The sequence below is a fragment of the Argiope bruennichi genome, chromosome X2 (genome assembly GCF_947563725.1).
Source record: "Argiope bruennichi chromosome X2, qqArgBrue1.1, whole genome shotgun sequence".
Lineage (NCBI taxonomy): Eukaryota > Metazoa > Arthropoda > Arachnida > Araneae > Araneidae > Argiope > Argiope bruennichi.
In genome coordinates this window covers 61,359,216-61,378,859 of record NC_079163.1, presented here as the reverse complement: position 1 = coordinate 61,378,859, position 19,644 = coordinate 61,359,216, and the positions used below count along the sequence as shown (strand labels likewise).

The 19,644-nt window shown below is 29.1% G+C and overlaps 1 protein-coding gene and 1 long non-coding RNA gene across 3 annotated transcripts in view; both read left to right on the top strand.

The window, feature by feature from the left end:
* LOC129960979 (uncharacterized) overlaps positions 1-1,667 on the top strand; it is an 88,948-nt gene extending 87,281 nt beyond the window's left edge. Inside the window, exon 7 of the long non-coding RNA XR_008783736.1 lies at positions 1,157-1,667. This is a non-coding gene — a long non-coding RNA (uncharacterized LOC129960979). The remainder of the gene's footprint in view (positions 1-1,156) is intronic.
* Positions 1,668-4,191: 2,524 nt separating this feature from the next.
* The window catches only part of LOC129960978 (probable JmjC domain-containing histone demethylation protein 2C), a 189,330-nt gene continuing 173,877 nt past the window's right edge, over positions 4,192-19,644 (top strand). Inside the window, exons 1-2 of one of the 2 annotated variants that reach the window (XM_056074760.1) lie at positions 4,192-4,356; positions 9,988-10,090. The gene's annotated coding sequence lies outside the window, so the exon portion shown is untranslated. The remainder of the gene's footprint in view (positions 4,357-9,987; positions 10,091-19,644) is intronic. The other variant, XM_056074759.1, reaches the window with a different exon arrangement.

Sequence of the window (19,644 nt, the reverse complement as noted above, 5' to 3'; positions counted from 1 at the left end):
GTTCCATTCTAATCTTTTAATTTTTGCAATGGTTTTGATATACTATATTACTGAATTATTTTCTTAGAATTAATTCAAACAACGTGCCTAATTTTTAAAGTATATTTTCTTTAATAACAAAGCATATAAATTCCTGTGAAACTTAGCTGAGCGAATATTTTCAATGCCATTTTAAAATTAGAATAATTCAAAATCAATAATAACTTTAAATTTTGTATTACCAGTTGCTAATTCTATCTTGATAAAAAAAAATTTCATTTTGATTATTTTCAAAGTATGATCTAGAAATATATATATATATATATATATATATATATATATATATATATATATATATATATATATATATATATATATATATATATATATATATATATATATATATATATATATATATATATATATATATATATATATATATATATATATATATATATATATATATATTTCATTTCTGTATTTTCCACTTTTATTATTAAAATCAAAGATGTTATGTTTTTGTGAAAAAATATTTTCTAAAATCTAGTTTATGAGAAATATCTATTTATTCAATTTTCATTCTCTGAAATTAAATTGGTTAATTTTTATTTGTAAAATTCTTTAAAAGATGTGCCATTGGTGCCATTGTTTTAAAAATTAGCAAAGTATGAACCTCGAGCTTTCATTTGTAAATCATAGATGAAACATTGTTAAGTAATTATTTTTCCCGAATTCGATATTAATCATTTAGAACTAGCGGATCAGTAAAAATGACTGATCGATTTCAGGTAGAATCTAAGTCTATGTCGATCTCTGGAATTTTTAGTGTTAAAAAATAATCCAGGCGAATTGCACAAAAAAAATGGTAAAAACGCGTTCTTTTATCTTAATTAATGAATATTATTGATATTGTAAGCTAACATATATTATAGTTCTTATGTAAATGTTTATAAATTTGAAATGCATATGCGTTAATTTAAATGATTGAATTCGATGTATCTTAATTATCCAAACAGATTATTTAAACAAACAAATAAATATTGGAACAAGTGTAAAATGCAGTTATTATTAATAAAAATACAATTAAAATCTGTAAAACTTTTGAAAAGTATAGTTTAAAATGTGATACCTGACTTGTCGAAATGCATATGAATATAACGTTTAATGATTTTTTTAGGTATCCTCTAAAATACCAGCATTAGGGTGCTCTCAAGAAGCTTAAGGGCCATGGTGGCCTGGTGGTAAGGTCTCGGATTCGGAAGCGGAGGCTTTCAGATTCTAGACCCGATTCCACCGAAAAACCGTCGTATAAGTGGTTCTGCTGCACTTTACATCCGTCGGAGCCAATTGTCCTCCCGCTGACGTAGTGTGAGAGTTTGGAGAAGAGGTGGCAGCTCAGGTGTCGTCCTCGTCATTTTGCTGAGGCTCAGAACTACGAGGTCCGTCCCAAAATAGCCCTAGTGTTGCTTTAAAACAGGAAGTTAATATAACTAAACTCAACAAGCTTAATATGTACCTGGATGCCATTAATTTTTTTTCTTTCTATGAGCGTACAACAGTGTATATTTCAAAATGGAAAATGGTATTAAATTTTTTCATTATTATGTACATTAATGATTTAGGTGGTTACAATGATTTATTATGTCCACTTTCTAGCTGTGTTTAGTTGTATATTTCATTAGTTTTGTTTAATTTCAGGATAAAAATTACTTTGTTATTCAGTGATGTGTTATAATTTGCTTTAGATATTTATCTTGTAATTGGCATTATTACTATGCATTTATTATAATCTAAACAAAATTGATCAAAATAAAAAATAATTTTAGTTAAATCTCTGTTGTTGTTTTTTCCTTTAGAAAGCCATTTAGTCTAACGATTTTTGTGATACTTAAATCATTAACTTCATTAGTTGCAAAAATTCAGCACATTTACATTTCGTTTATGCATCAAAACTTAATTGAAACAGTAACATATTTTTTATTCACTGTTTTTTGCTCGCATTTTCCAATTTATTTCTTTGTTGTTTATCATCTCATTAGTTGTTATTTATCATCTCATTAGTTGTTGTTTATCATATTTCATTAATTATTAATTAGCTTTTATTACAAGTTAAATTTTAGAGCTCATTGGCATAAAGTTATCAGGCAGGTGGGGGAATATGCGAAATGTAGTCGAAGAAAAGGAGCGAACGGTATTTTGATATTTACTCTAGCAGCCATTTTATGTAGGCACGCTTCTGATTTAAAAGAGGAACACTGAAACATATGAAAGATGCTCACGTGTTTGCCCGTAGGGGCTTTATATCTCTTTGAAATCCACCAAGTCTTTGAGTGATGTTGACAATTAGTTTGCAAAAATTGCATTTTGTTTATATCTATTCACTGTAAAAATTTTTTTGTTTTTGTTTATGTCTATTCACTGTAAATGAATCAAATTTTTAACTATCAATTTTTAAATAAATAATTATATCTTTAAAACTGATGTTCTTGTAGAAATTTCCTATGCGGTTTGGATGCTAAAAAATGGAAGTTTATTTAGTAGATAAAATACGGAAATAGTATTTTGAAACTGGATTTATTAAATTTAAACACAGAGAACTGATGAATCTATGGCAATTTTTTATATGTTAGTCGCCTCCGGCGACCAGCTGGTTCGCTAGGAATATTAGTCATATTTGTTTTCAGGTTAGTTTAGTTTAGTTATATTAATTATATTATAGTTATTAGTTATATTAGTTATAGTTATTAGTTATATTAGTTATAGTTATTAGTTATATTAGTTATAGTTATTAGTTATATTAGTTATATTTAAAGACACACTAAGGCTATTTTGGGATGGACATCGGTATTTTGAACCATGGGCAGATGACGAGGAGGACACCTAAGATGGCACCCTCCTCTCCACACTTCAACACCACACCATATTTGTTTTCAGATAAATGATTTAGATATAACTTTATGTTTATCATTCCGCCAAATCATCCTATTTAAAAGTCTTGTTATTTTAATTGTCTTAATCTTCTTTTTATGTTTATTGTGTACTTGAACCTTTCGAATGGAGACAATCCCATAACATCATAGCACAATTAAAAACGTAATTGTCATCTATCTTCTAAATTTCGCAATACTATTATTTCGCTTTTTTTTTAATTTATCTTATAAACTACGCGAATATTAAAATTCTTCGTTAGCTTTCAGTATTGGTAGAAAATCAAGCGATTGAATATTTGATGAAACAATGACAACAGTTTGAATTTCGGGGTAATAATGTAATCTATAGTTGTGAAAATGATTTTTTTTAAAATTGCCAACACTTAGTAAAAATAAATTAGTATCACTAAAAATACAATTTTTTTTAATATTTTAAAACGGTATAAAATTTTCAAAATTTATTTTTGCACTGTAATACTTTCGGAAGTTATCGCGGATTAATGTTAAACTTCAAGTTAATTTTTAAATAATTAAAATTTCAAAAAAAAAAATCACTTCGAGGTACATACGTTGCAAATTTGGCAGCTGTTGGTCAAATGGTGTGGTCTGTTATTCTCTAATACTTTAGTCCTTTTGAAGGACTGGTATATATTTTTACACATTTTGTCAGTATGCTTGATGCACATCGGATTTTGAGAAGAAAAAAAAATAAATAAATAAATAAATAAATTTCAGAAATCCACTTTTATTTGATTTTGTGCACTTCGTTTTGTTCTGTTTAATAAACAATGTATGAAATAACTATTAAATTTGCACGAAGCTGAAATTATAGTTCAGTTTATTGGATTTCAGTAATTTTATATGCATCAAAAGTATAAATTTTATTACTACAGCACAACAAAATTGTACACGAGTCGCTTTTTCAATTAGTTTCCCTTAATCCAATACTTAGAAAACGTTTAATTTAGATCTGTGGCGTCTTAGCAAGGGTAACTAATGGTTTAATTTTGATAATTTTTTAAAATTCTTTTTATAATGACGGCTTAGACTGTCCTGATGATGTTGTAATTTTTAATTCAAAATTTAAATAAAATTAATATAATAAATTTTTATTAGATAATGCTGAGATAGAGTTATGTGTTGAGTGATTTTCACGTTGTGATTTCGTAACTTCGCGCTCTTGTGTTGGCGGTGTAAGAGGAGTATCGTGTTCTGGCAGCCCAGACGTAACGACCGGATCGGAAACAGCAAGGCGCCTTCGCAGTCGAGATAGAGTGCGAGCGTGTCCCGTGGAGTGTAGATGGTGCGCAGAGCGCATAGTTTCTTTGCATTATACTCTGCGGATTTTGGTACTTGTGCGTTCAATTGAAAGTCATTTATAGTGCGTGCTATGTGTATTGTGGTATGAATTTCAAAGACATAGGATAAAATCCTTTTTTACTTAGAGGTAAGTAAATTTTTTTTTAAATATAGTTTTTGTGTCCTTTTCCTAAGCAAATGTGTGGTGAAGAGTTCAAAAGTCGTTTTGTGCTTAGGAAAGATGTTATGAAAGAATTTATTTTTGTATTTTACCGAAAATCCAAATGTAAGTTTTAAATTTCCTGTACAGACATTAACTTCCCCTTTCTTCTTAAAAAACAGCAACTAAGATTGCTGAAAATATTATTTGGCTTTTGCATCAAAGACCTTAATTGTGAGCAAAAAGCACAGAATAATAGTTCTGTCGAATTATGAAATTTTTTTGACTGGAATGAATTTTTTAAAATTATTGTGCAGTTTTAACAATAAAACGAAAAATAAATAATATGAATAATTTAGGATATTTTGAAATTTCATTAAACGCATCTTTGAATTTTATAGGATTCTTTTTATTTTAAAAGATCAACAATAAAACTAATCCTTTTTTGAGCCATTTGATTAATTTGCAGTTCGTTTGAATACGTGGCGTGCAAGCGATTTCTCAACGATCGGTTTCCATTCCAATTATTTACAATTACGAATTTAGCATTATGATTTAGTTAATTAAAGAAATTTTATAAGCTGTCTGAAAGAAATATACTCGCAGACAATTATTTCCAACGAAAAAAATACAATCCAGAATTTAACTAATTTTCTTCATTCTAACTTTGAAATTCTTTTTTAAAAAGCGAAATGTAAGAGACAAAGAAATCGTATTTCGTGTGAAATTTCCAATCTTACTCATTTAAAAAAACGATATTAAAGCTGTTTCCTTTTTCCAATGTCAGATGGTCCAACAAACCCAGCCATCTTTAAAGACGTTTTCCCCTTCCCCCCCAGTCAGTTGCTTCCCTCCTTTCCCGCATTTCGCCTCACTCCCTCCTTCTCTTTTCCCACTCTTTTCTTTCTTGAAAATTTTTTCCGACCATTGGCATCATACGGGGTTTCTTCTGTAGCATCAAGGGCAGAACGTTGTTCGGTTATCTTCTCGCTCCACTGTGCAGCTAGACCAAAATCATAGTTTGAGTCGCCATTCTAAAGGACATATTAAATCCAATTTGTTCAGAGTAAAAGTGAGCTTGGGTACTGTTGCTTTGTGAGAAAGGGAGGGATGAGAGGAGGAAGTCATTTCACATTATGGATTACGTCATAACCTCCTTTGCCCTTTAGTTTAGTGGATCGAACATGTGAAGACGATTCCATTATTACGGGCTGTTTAAGATAAGAAAAATAATAATGCAGCAATAATTTAAAATCCATTGCGTTATAGATAATGACTTAAAAATATTACGAAACATTTTTATAAACGGTGAAATTACAACTTTCAATTTTGGGAAAAATACTACGAAATTCCATTATTTCCAATTTACGATGATTTTTACAATACCATCTTGTTATTAAATAAACGAAAGTTGTCAATATTGATTTCTTTTAAATTATATATTAAAAAATAATAAAGTTCCGTCAATGAGAAGAGAACAAAGCACTTTTTGGATTGCGATTAGCCAAAAATGCATTGTTTTTATTTTTTATAATTGACGTTTGTCTTGGAAAAACTAAATAGTTTTGTAATTGCCAAATAGGTTAGGATTTAAATCGAAGACGTTTTAATTTTATATTGGAAATTCAACAAAATTTATACTTTGAGAGTGTACTTATATTTGTATGGGAATTTTAACTGTATTTATTCCTTATTAATCTTTAACATAGTGGTCAGGATGTGCTTTGTAAATATCTCTTGTTGAAGCTTTATTTTTTGTTCTATACTTTTATTTTTTGATGAGTTTGAACTTCTAAATCAGTATTATTCCAATAACTTCTAATTAAATTTTTTAGTCGCGCACACTATTACGATAATTATTTACCACCTGCCAACTTTAGATCGAAGATTTCATGAATAAGAAGTCTGCATCCGTCCTGCTTATTCATTAACCAGCATGTCTTTATTAAACCATATCAGTTGACCTAGTCAAATTAATTATTGTCATGGTGTGTAGAACTCGAGTTGAATTCCCGCAGCTCTGAGCAAAGTACGAGAAAAAGTTGGCTTGCATTTATTTTTAAAAATTCATTTCTTGAGAAGTAGTTTTATTTGTAGAAAAATGTCTAGGTATTTCGTTATTGAAAAGTTAAATTTTATCTTTAGTTGGTACATAAGTTAATAACTTTCCTTTAACTGATATCAATATTTCGACAACTTCTGAAACATTTTCCTCGAAAATGAGTTTCCTTTAGTTATTGTGTAATGTTCAGAAAATAAAACTGAAATGTCGTTATTCGTGAAAACATCTATTAACCAAACAATTTCAATGCAGTGCTATGCGCAGCTGTATAGCAGCAAAATTTGTATGGATTCTTAATGCGAGACACGTTCATATAATAAAGGAAATACACACACACACACCAGTAAAACCTTTCAAGACTGTGGTTTATTTTTATATTGCAACTGAAGAGATGTCAAAGGAATGTATAAAAAAGCTATGAAGTATTTACTGTGATTTATTTAGGATGGAATAGGGACTGGGGGATATTTAATATATTAAATCAAGAGCTTCTTTAAGTGTAGAATCAGCCACAATTTCAAAAAATTGTTGTAGCTTAAGCGGTTGTTAAGATCTAAAAAATCTGCTCAATCTGCTATTCAGTCCGCTATTGCAAAATTTTAAAAAATATATATATATACATTTTTTATTGTTTTTTGATATTTAAAGAAATTGAGACTAATAATAAAGAGATTGCTTCTTTATATCTTATTTTGACTTTCTGGGTTTGAGAAATTTTAGCGTTTAATTTTTATAATTCTAGTTATTGAAACATCTCAGTTTCCTAGAATGTGATGCTTAATACTCAATGATTTGAAATATATATCATTCAATACGTTTCAGTAAATAGTAGGAAAATAGTATTCTCGTGGAAGGAGAATATCCCATAAATTTATTGGCTTTTTTAGCTCCAGGTGGATTTCTTAGTAGTTTTGGTGTTTGCACCCACATTAATTTAAGTAATCTGAAAATTAATTGTAAAATTTAGAATCGAATATAAATGTAATTATGCGACCATTATTTTTATTCCACTGTAAAAATGATGTTGAAAATATTTGTTACTACCTAAAAATGGCTGAAAGGAAAAAAGGTTTTATTATTACGAAACTTGCCCAATTTTCATTAAAACCTTTTTTGCTGGGGAAGACAAAGTTTTTATTTTTATTATATACGTAATATTTTCTTTTTGTAGAAAGTTATGTCGTTTTTTTTCTGCGAAAAATGTAAAATATTTTTAATTAAGAAATTTTCAATTTAAAATATGTTTCATGTCTTGATTCGCTCTTGTCGACGTCGTTAGTTTTTGTATTTCACTTCAGTCCGCATTATTCGTGTTATTATTGTGCAATTCAACCCCATTTTTTGTAAGCATTGTGTTTTGCTGTTTGATTTCCAAATTGTGTCAGTTGTGGTTTTCTTTCTTCATAGTTGAATCAAATTCTCCTCGCTGAATTCACCATAAGGTAGATGCTGCGACATCATTTCAGTCATATTTATATCAAATATTAAACGGGAATCATTATATCATTATCAGGAGTTATTTTATTAAATCATTCGTCATAGGATTGTACTATTAGGAAATGTTAACGGCAACAGTAGCAAAAAAAGTGCCTTGTCTTGATGAAAATAGTGATTTTTTTTTTTTTTTTCCTTTTGCTCTAGTGCTTGTCCATTTCTATTTGCTTGTCACTGAAAAAATAATTTTTGTTTTAATTATATGGAAAATTGGTTTTTATTTGACACGTGCGTTTCTACTGATTTTCTTACTACTAATGTATGTGAATAGGTTTTTTTTTTTTTTTTTTAAACTGAAAATTTGGTTTTAATTTTAGTTTTGTAAAAACAATTGCAAAGATACTACTCTACTTTACGTAATTTTGTACTTAATGATTAGTGTTTTCGATTAATACCAATATGGTGACCTGAATAATGTCACAACTTTTAAAATGTAGTTTACAATTAAAATAGCATGGAATTCGAAAAATAAACACAGGAAAAAAAAATCATTGTTGACCTGCAGAGCTGGGAAATTGAAATTTGAAATTATTTGCGCGATGCGCCAAGTTATTTCACCTGCGCAAACACAAAGCCGTGTATATACAGTCATGGTAGATCTATTTTTGCACAAAGGAAGAATTTAGGAACCCAGATGTTAAGGATAATAAATCCCAACCTCCCTCTTTTTTTGCCGAGTCCAGTACTGATTTCGGTTATGATTGGCCAGAGTTAAGAATGTAGTGTTTGGAAAGATCAGAGAAGCAGGAAAAAAAGTGACAGCAACACAAATATAAATCTCCATGTTTGACGTCACTGCTTAGTCAACTTATTTTATATTAGGAGATGATGAGTTGAGTATGTTAGTTCGATGCTTCGCTGTTCGGTCTACTCAAGTATACTTCAAACTTGGAAAGCATTTCTATCTCATGCTGTTATTGGCCATTTAATGAAAAAGAATGCCCTATCTTTTCTTGTAAAGAAAACATTTTACAAGTCGGAAGTTTTTTAAAATTATAATTAATATTTAAGTATTTATTTTGATGTATTTTCTTTGCAAATAATGATACGATTAAATCGTAACTTATTCAAAGGCACCTTTTGACAACGGTAGAAACATTTGATTTCCTTTTTTAAGTACCAAACAATATTTTGTCAGATAATTTCTGATCTTGAACTGGAATTTTAAAAAGTCAGTTTTTGTCTCTCTCATCTTGTTTTTATTATTTATTTGTTTTTTTAAATGAAAAGAATGATTTCTTTTCTTAACAATTATTTGCTCCATTTGATATGTGTTTACATGTAAGTTTCATAGTGTATACTTTTATATACATGAAAAAGTTTCATTTGATAAAAGAGGATTGCTACAAAGAGATCATAGCAATATTTTGTAGAAATAATTCTTTTATAGCTTATTTCCTACTTTGAATAATGCTTTGTGTCTTAATTTTTGGAACACAGATGTCTTTCAAAAGAATGGAATCCACCAACTCTTTATATGATGCACAAGCAACAAGTGAATCATGGAAACTTCCAAGCATTCCTTCGGAGCAGTAATATTTAATACTGCCATCTGCGTCTGGCTTGAATTTTACTGGGAAAAAAATCAATATTTACATTGCTCGAGTAACGCCATTCATTGTTTACGATACTTGAATTTCAGCCTTCCTTTTGAAAAACTAACATTTTTAAAAAATTAATAATCAAGACCAATTCTCTTCAAAAGAGTTGGGAAGAAAAATAAGGAGCCATTGTTGTCATGTTTATCTTCTCTTTCGGAACATCTAACTATTGCGCAGTCGCAAATTCCACCTGGGCGGAGCTACTTAGCAGCTGCTGTCCCTTGCTCCTGTCTAGAAAAATTGCTTTCACATCTGACAGCTGCACGGCGGAGTAAGTTCTTCTTCCAGTTATTTGTTTCCCTTTTTCCCGCTACTATTTTCTGTATTTTCTTTTTCCCATTTGATTTTCGCTGTTCTGATTCTCTTGAGCCTAATATCTGACCAAACCATTTGCCCATGGTCCAGGAGGCTCATTTGTACCCAAGAAATAACTTTTATGAACCTACCATGTTTCCTTTTCAGGACCTTCCCCGCCATATTTTCCTCTTCCCGGACAGCGACGTCCATTTGTCTAAGAGAAATCTATTTGACACTTCACAGCCCTCGTTGTTCCTCTTTCTTATAGGTACGTTTAGATAGTGCCTGTCTGAAATTTTGCATATTTCTTAAAGTGAAGGTCATCATATTAAGATATATTAATATAATCAATATTATGATATATTGACATTGGCTATTTTTAGTACCTGATTCGTATATGAATCATGCAGGTTGCCTACAATCGTGAATGTTATATGATTCAACATTGTGCCGTGTTCTAATAATAACTTATATTAGCTATGTTTTCCTAATATAAATAAGCTATAACGATATAAAACTACCCGGTTTGTCAATAGTTTACCTTATTTATTTATCTCTTTATTTATTTTTGGAAATATTGAATTTTCTCGAACTTTGCCTTCCTCTAAAAATTCTCGTTTTCCTTTCCTTTGCCTTTAATATATATGGTCATGTTGCTTCTCAAGTTTCTGCTTTTATTATTTGAGTGATTTTATTGAATATTATTCATACATACGAGGCACTTGCGTTTAAAATGGATTCCATAATTGGTTTGTTTTAGTTTTATGCATAAGAATGGTCAAAGAAATCTGGAGTGATTAAAAGCTGAATATATTTCAGAACGCACAGAATGAAAGCATTAAAGCATTTGTGATAAAAAAAAATTTTTCTTTAGTACATTTTTTTTGTCTGTTAATATTAATAGATAGCTGAATAAGTACGACGCAAAATGTGGTAAATAACTTTTTTTCTTTCAAAATTGTTTAGTTTCATTAATTTTTGCTCTTTTTGTCTACAGCATTCCAGAAAGACATAGCTGGAATATTTAATTTATGATTTTGTTATGATTTTTTGGTTAAAGGAAGTTCCATAGTTCACCAGGCAAGAAAACAATTAGGTTGTGTAAGTAATGCACCCGGACATGCTAACTCGATTTGAAGTTGAGTTTTCTGGAATAAGTATCGAATTTCAACGTTTCTTCAAAAATAATTTGCTTTAGTAAATTCGAAATACTTCCATTGTTTCATTGTGTATGTAAGCGATTTTAGTTTTTCTTTTCTTTGACCATTCTCAATGTTTTGTGTCTGCCGAATACAGAGTCAAACAAATAATAAAAAGAAAACGGACAATCAAATGCCTATTGTTAGGGAATTCATGGCATTCAGGAAACTGGGAGATTTTAAATTGTGTGAAGTTATACAAAACAAGAATTATCATCCCAGATATCTGAATTATCGTTATGTATACTAAACAAAATAACTTCTCATTGTTATGCAATCAAGTCATTATCAATCTATTAATTAAAATTAACTCATGCTTTAAATTTATTACCAGCCTTTTTGCTGCATGGAAATAAACTGTTTAAATTGTAAATAAGCATAAATTTCAGATGAAAAAAAAAAGATAACTATTTACACTTTTCTTATGTTCAAAAGTTCAATAAATTCATTTATTCTTCTTTCTGAAGATAAATTTATTTATTCTTATTGGATAAAGTGTTTGCACTTTGAATTAATTTTATCTTTAATGTCTAATAGGTTATATTGGTTTGGTAGTGGCTATGTGTTATAACTGCTTTGTGGCTAAGTAGTTGAACGTAGAGCATTGTTTGCTTTCTTTTTACATCTGTACCATTTTTTGCAGCGTGTGAATTTTCTGTGGAAAAATATTGTTGCAGTTTTAATTTTTTCCCTCACTTTTTTGATTTGAATTTTTATTCATATATCATCCTTATCTTTATTTTCAGTACCTAAATAAGAAAACCCATAATAAAAGCAGTTTGTCAGTTAAAAAAAGTTAAATGTTTGACATTGTACTTTAAATTAGTTACCCATCCTCTATTATTCTTTTGTGTCTACATCGGAGTAGGCGAATGTTTAATTTGCTAATCGAGTAAATTTACAGTTTCACTGCATTAATTATTTTGATTAATAATTATTTTTATCATTGATGCATTATGGTGTTTATAAACGATAACTAAGTTGTAGAACAGTAATTTATTAATATTAGAAGCAAATTTTAGTTAAATTAAGTGAATTTAATTGCTTTTTTCGAAAGTTGACATCCATTGCAAACAAACTTCAAATTTTCTGCTTCTCCTGTATTTCAGAGTTATTTTCATGCCGGAAAAAATTTATTAATTTATCCAGTCACTTGTAGAACTTTATTGTAATATAATTTGAAAAGTGTAAAATTCCGCTTTTCAAGATGAATTAAATGCTCTAGCGAAATTCATCAGGGCTTTGAATTTGAAAATATTCTATAAGTCGACCTGAAAATTATCCACTAAAGAACATAATTTTCACGATGTATGGTGCATAGGCCTAGCTTAATCTTATTTTTTAATTAATAAAAAATAACAGAGTTGAGATCTTATTTAAATTTTCTTAGCTTCGTAAGCATATTTTTTTGTTAGTTAGTACAGAGTCAATAAATTGCTTTAAAATAAAACAGAATCTTAAGGTGCTCAATTTTCAGTGGCAGTCTCTATAACTTAAGTTTAGATTATCTCTCAGATGTGAATAAATTAATAAATATATCCTAGATAATAGAAATTTCTTGATAAAACATGTGATTTCTATTCCCATTTTTTCGCCAATTGTGAGATATTTGTATTTTCCTTATTAAACATTTTTAGAGTGAGCAGAAATTTTTGGCAAGCAAAAAGGAGTTACTAGATATGTAGCACTGTTGTAAAGAGCTATTGCATTTTTTAAACTTTAAAACACATACAGATCAACTCTCTTAAATGTGTTTAATGAAATATTTTATTTAAAGTTCATTGCTTATTTGTATTGTGCTGAAAACTTTTTCGTATTTTAATATTTGTACGGATAAATTACGATAAGTCAAGAAATCTAGATTGTAAATTTCTTCCAACTGTAATTTTTATGTGATTTAATCCTGTTTGTTTGGACTCATATGAATGAGATAATTCTTAAATTTGTAATATCCTTTTTGTGCCGAAGTCGAGAGTAATAATTGATTATTTTATGCATTTAAAAATACTGCAGAACGATTTCATTAATTTTCTTAAGATTCCCTCTTCCTCCTCCATCCCGTCTGAGGGGTAAAAAAATAACTTCCCCCAAAACCTGTCACTTTAACCAAAAATAAATAAAATGAAGTCAAATGCATGAAACCGCTATCAAAAAATTTCTTGAAGGTTTAATTGATATGATTTCGTGGAGCAAATGTGTACGTCAGTGAGATTTTCAAACCTGTTTTTTGTTTTTTATTTTCTCCGTCGTAAACCAATTAAATGGAAGTAACTTGCGACACAGTAAAAAGATAAGTATTGCTGATTCGAAAGTATGTGTAGATTGAATCATGCGCAGCAGTCACCGACCTTGGTGCTGCAGATAGTTGTAAATCTATCCGAATATGATTGTGTGTAAATGTTTTATCATTTTTTTTTCTCCCTATTTGAAAGCTTTTGGCCAAAAATTGTGGTTATAGAGTTGAATGTTCATTCTTACAAGAACATAACCTAGATATAGAATGGAAACTTCGTTTTGAGAAGAGCGTTTTTTTAAATTTATTTATTTATTTTTTAATCTTTGTTCAAAAGGTTGTAATGAATTCGATTTGTTTCTTTCTCTGTTATGAATTAATTGTTGATGTTTGCACAATGACGATAATCATCATCTGTTTTCTTTATTCGACTTTCTTGTTAAATTGAGAAAAAAAAAGATGTGCTGACTAATATAATAAAACTTATCTCATAAAATTTTTGGTTTGTTCCATTTTTCCATACGCCAAAGTTGAAACTGAAATTTCGATTAACTTAAATATGTAGGAATTTATAGAAAAGTATTTTCCTTGTATTGGAACTTTTCTCGAATGCAGATGTACAGAAATGAAATCTGCTAGTTATAAGAGAATACTTAAAAAATGGAGATAGTGTAATGACTGCAGAAAAGAAATTTTTTTCAGTGTTTTGGCAGTTTCAAGATTTTTTTTTCATAAATTTTTCAGTATTTATATTATTTAATAATCCTATTTTTATAATGTGCATGTTTTGAATAAAAGGTGGCGTTTTAGAAACAGAAAACCATAGAAATGACTTTGAAAAATTAAAATTAGTTAATTAATTAATTTAATTGCAATATCCATGCTAGTAAACGTTATAAGGAGGCAAGTAATATTTTGCATTCTTAGAACATTTTTTTACAATTTCAAAACTGCTTCGTGTTATTTGAAAGGACATTTTCAGTTTCTTTTTTAGTTTAGTTCTCTTAAGTTAAAAACAAATTCTTGTTCAGATTGTTTAGTTACTTTTTTCGAATTATCTAAAAATTATATCAAATCGATTCATTTGAACAATGATTTTCGTAGCAAGACTAACCATTGAAAATGCTCGTTGCATTGTGCATACATTCTAATAAATGCATTAAGAATGGATTGACTACCATAATGCCATTTTTATGAATTGTTCTTTACTTGAATCAAGTTTCTCCGTACAACAATTATAATGTGACCATTAGTTTTACATTGTTTTAGAACATAGATGGCTGAGGTGCAGCTTTTTCTTATAAACGCTGCATTAAAAGATCGATCTATTACATTCTGACATAATAAATTTCATATAATATGCAGCCCAAAATTTTGTTATGATACGTCGAAACTCCGATGTAATTACATGCATTCTTTTAGATTCCGTTAAGGTAAATTTCATATCTGTTTGTTCAGCGCCAAAAGAAGGAGCAACGCATGCATCACGAGTTACAGTTGTTATGGTCGATTGCGGTCTTGTTTTGAGATGTATTGAACGACGATTTAGACCTTTTTAGTAACAAATGCCCTTATCTCCATATTTTGCATAATTTCTCATTCCAAAATCTAATTTCAAGCGAAAGTTATGCTTTTTTTTTTTTTTTCTTCTGATATCAATAATTTACTTCATAAAAGTATTCATTCCAAAACCAACTCCATCCAAAATGGCTGCTCCCGTAGTAACAGCAAACGATTTCAGGCGTTTCGCTATTAAAAGAGAAAAAGAAAGGGGGATTCGAACTTAAAGGATTTGATTTCGTGGATCGTGGCACGATTCTAATACGTCTCTCTCAAATACTGTGCTGCCTTTATTCATGTATGTCATTTAAATTAAACATGGTTAATCATGAAGAATTATTTGTTTTTGGTAACATTTACTGTAAAAATTATTTTATATCTCATTATGTCTCAGATTCGAATATTCCACCCTTTGAAGATAAATAAACTGTGTTAGCAATTGCTTTGACAGTTCTTGGATATGTTCATTTAAAAATATTCTTAATGAATGATAAAAATTTACAGCTGTAATTTTCACATGAAAAACTATTAAATATACTTAACGTCAGAATGTAGTTATTCTTGTTTTATGAAACTCTGAATGTAAAGTATGTTATGAATTATTAACATCAGTAGTCCGAAATTTTCATAATTTTAGGTCTTATTTATTCATTTGTATTGTAGTTCTTAAACTTGTTTTTGCACTAGTAAATTACCTGTTAAATTAACATAAAATTGGCTTTTTTCCTTTGTAATGTGAAGAAATAGCCTTTTAAATAATTTTGAAATAGGTTCTATTAATTATATTGTGAAATACTTCTCTGATTTAATCGCTATTTTCCCCTCCCCTTTTTTAAAGATATATATATATATATATATATTGCTAAGAATTGCTTGCAAATTAATAAGACAAATGCATTAATTTCAACTTTAATTTACGTTTATTGTTGATTCATTACTTAAAGTTAAAAGTGTCCTCCTTGTTTGAAGTAGTCTCCAGCCTTTAGAGTTGAAGAAAAAGAATTAAAATGCATTTAAAGTATTTTTTTCCTTTGAGAAATGATAAACTTTATTATAATTTTGCTAATTTTACAGCTTTTTATGTAATTTAGAGTCGGTTTGGATTGGCAAAGTAAATGTGAATATTTATATTAATCAATGCATAAATACAGTAGCAGTGTTTTGGTTGTAAAATTCAAAAAAAAAAAAAAAAAAAAAAAAGCATATATTACTTGCAATTGAACGGTTACATTTTTAAATATAGAATAAAATTCGTTTACAGAAAATTACCTAAAGCTCTCGAATTTTCGCAAAAATAAATAAAATTTATATATAATGTCCATACATTTTGTATAACTAATGAATAAAAAATAAATAACATAATCATTTTTTAAATATATTTTGAAGTAATAAATACAAATGTAGAATCTTACTTGTAACAAAAGTTTCAAAATTCTATTTAATTAAAAAAAATTTTTTTTCGGTTTTTACAATAACAGTTTTTTAATATTTAAACGATACATTTTATATTTTTATAAATAATCCTTCTGTTAATCGTCAATTATAATTACAACTACTCGGGAACTGATAATTCTCATTTGATAGTGGAATAACCTGTGAACTTATCTAGTGTTTACTGTATGGGATATTTTATCAGCTTTTGAATTATTTTGATCTTTCTTCCCTGAGAATATCTTATAAGAGGATGTTTATCTGAGCTTAAACAGGAATGAATGCTAGAAATTTGTTTGATATTGAAGAATGATACTTCCTTCAGGATGAATCACCTCTGTATAACTGTCATAATATCAACATCTATCTTGAAGGATTTCGGTAATTATGGTTTGGCCGAAAATATAGAATTAAAACCCCTCACTCCCCAAATAGTTTTGGTAGCATTGGCTGCCGAATCTGGTTAAAAGAAAATGAACGCTGTAACTTTTTACATAAAAAATAGTACATGTAAAATAAACTTAACATCTCTTTCATACTTCTAAAAAAAGCATTTCAATTCTTTAGTGGAAAGGTCACTCTCATTTCCCATCCCCACAGTTGCCTTTTGTTTCGTGATGGATGTCGTCGTGTAATTTTCTTCATGATCGCACACGGGAGACTGTAGGTAGGAGGGAGCGAGAGCACAGGTGCGAGCGAGTCAGTACGTTGATTGTCTGACGAGGGCCAAGGTCATTCCAATGGTTGGGAAGGAAATCCAGAGAGAACGCTATGTGGCTTGAGTTCATTCTCCCCATCCTTGATTACAAATGGAAACTAAGGGTAGTGATACTTTGCAATTTCTTCGCATTTCTGCATGCAGGGGAGACAGTGTGAAGGGTTCTTCTGGCTGATTGTGTCACTGTTTTTCCGAGATCTCTTTTCCATTCAGAAAAGGCATTCGGTTTTGACTATTGAAGCAGGCTATTAAAGATGGAACGAGACAAATGTATGGATCATTTCAGTTGAACGGAAGAATAAATGAGACGTGAATGAATCGAACGCAGTTTCTCTAGTATGCATACTATCATATTACTGTGTATGCATATTGTGTCTTACAGCATAATGTTGTTAAGTTTCGATTTTTACTGGCAAAATTGTTCCCTTCAGTATATTCATTCATTTGCCCGTCCGTTTTAGAAGAGAATGTATACTATGCTGTCGAGTTTTATTTTTGCTCTATCTTTTGCAGTATCACTAAATTTTGTTTGACAATTTTATTTTAGTTACCAGAGTAACTGTATAGTTTGTTAAAATGCAAAACCAGCTATCGGCAGGTTTTCAGGTGAATAATTTAAGTGCGCAGTGGAGTTGGTGTTGAAGAAGAAAGATACACCTTGAGCAGCACTCTGCAAGGTCACCAGTTTTTACCTTTTTAGGTCGTTCTAGTTCAGCTTGCCAAGAATATCAAATGCTGCTTTCTTCGAATTATCTATAAAAACATGATTTTGTTATATTGAGGACAAGATACAGTTGAATTTGCAGAACTTTTGAAGAACTGAAAAGTATGGTTATCGATTTTTCATTAAACCAATGAACAAATCAAATTTTCAAACCCGTTTATATTACTGTGTTTTTGCATTTTCTTATGCTTATTATTCTTATAATGTTTAGAATAGACCGTTTGTGACAGTTTAGTGAGAAATATTTTATAACGACCTCTTTATCTACTCTTCGACGTCTGAGTCTACAAAATTTATTCAAGGTCATCTACCCTGTCATCTTTTCTGAGTACATGCAAAAATGAAACGGGTTAATTTATTCTACCACATTTTTATTCGGAAATCATTGTCTTTTGTCTTCTTACGGAGATCTGGTCTTGAATGTATTCTACTACCCTTAAAAATAAATCTCTTTTGAAAATAGTCGCAAGGTTTCAAATATTGCTGGAAAATTTTGTAAATTGTTTCTATATTATCATTTTACTTATGAGATGAGTAATAAAAAAAGTTGTGCGTACATTTTTTCTGAACAATTTTCACAGAATATAATTTAAGTTTTGGCCTAAACTTTTCTCGCTTTAAATATTCTTTTTGATTGCCTTTATTCTTAACTGTCATTCCGAATTTTATTTTCTAGTATTTTTTTAAAAATTTTTTTGTAAAATTAATATTGATAAGTTTTTTTATTCCATTTTCTCAACCTTAGTAGTGTTAAGTTTTGGAGCGTTCATTGCTCTTTACAGTAGTCCTAATGTATCTGGTGATGTAGTAAGAATGCGAGTAAAATGTATATAATCAAAACCAGTTTTTTGTTTCATTTTTTTTTTCGAGAATTTAGTAGTGGATTTATACTTAATTTGTTTTGGCGGAGATAATAATTTTTATCTAAAAATTAGAATCAAAATATTATTTTGATAATGTGAAAAGTTGATTTGTACAATTTAAGATTTTGCTGCCGAAATATTAATATTCGCAGAAACTTTCATTTTTGGATACTCATTTTATATGTTTCTCCCTTATACATAATTGTATTTCTTCTTGTTGGCAATTTTAATGCTTTAATGACTGTTCTTAAATGACAGAATTATGCTTATTAAAAAAACAAAAAAAACTGCAAACATCCGCTGTATGCATTTTGTTATTGAATACCGTAATAAAGAAATGTTATATGGAGAATTTGCAGCACTTCCATTAGTTAATCCTGGGGAAAAAAGACATTTAATCACGAGATTTCTTTTTATCTAATACTTTAAGTGAGGGCCAGAAATGAATTTTTGCTGTGCATAAAGACAAAATACTCTGCAAAATCACGTATTTATTATCAATTAAAATTTTCCTGTTGTATAGAATATTCTTCTGTAATTTCGCTAATATTATATGTATTTCATGAAAGAAGTCACAAAAAATTAATGAAAACAGAGGGAACATTTTCGCACTTAAAATCTGTAGAAAATGTGTTAGATTGAGAACAGAAACTTTCCGCTATAAATGGACGTATGTATTGTCTTTAAGTTTTAGCTGCTATGTTTCAAATGTATCAACGATAAAAAAATTAAAACATATTTCGTTAATAAATAACAACATACTGTTACCATTCGATAAGCTTTTGTGTCCTTGACAATTCTGTTGGATAATTTAAACAGTAAAATAATTTTTTATTGTTTGGTTTTATAAGGGTATTTTTAAAATTTTGCAATACAATCAAGAAAGGAAAATGGAAAATATTCGTGATATAAAGAGATTACAATATTCTATCAAAATGTGCATGCAATGCGAACAAAATGGAGAAAGTATTAACATAATTTTTACCATCCCAAATTATGCATGCTTCTTACGTTGTTGGTCATGTCAATGTCATTTACAATGTCAGCTCTGCTATTGTAAATTTCGATTTCATTAAGCTCAGTTCTTGTGGCGT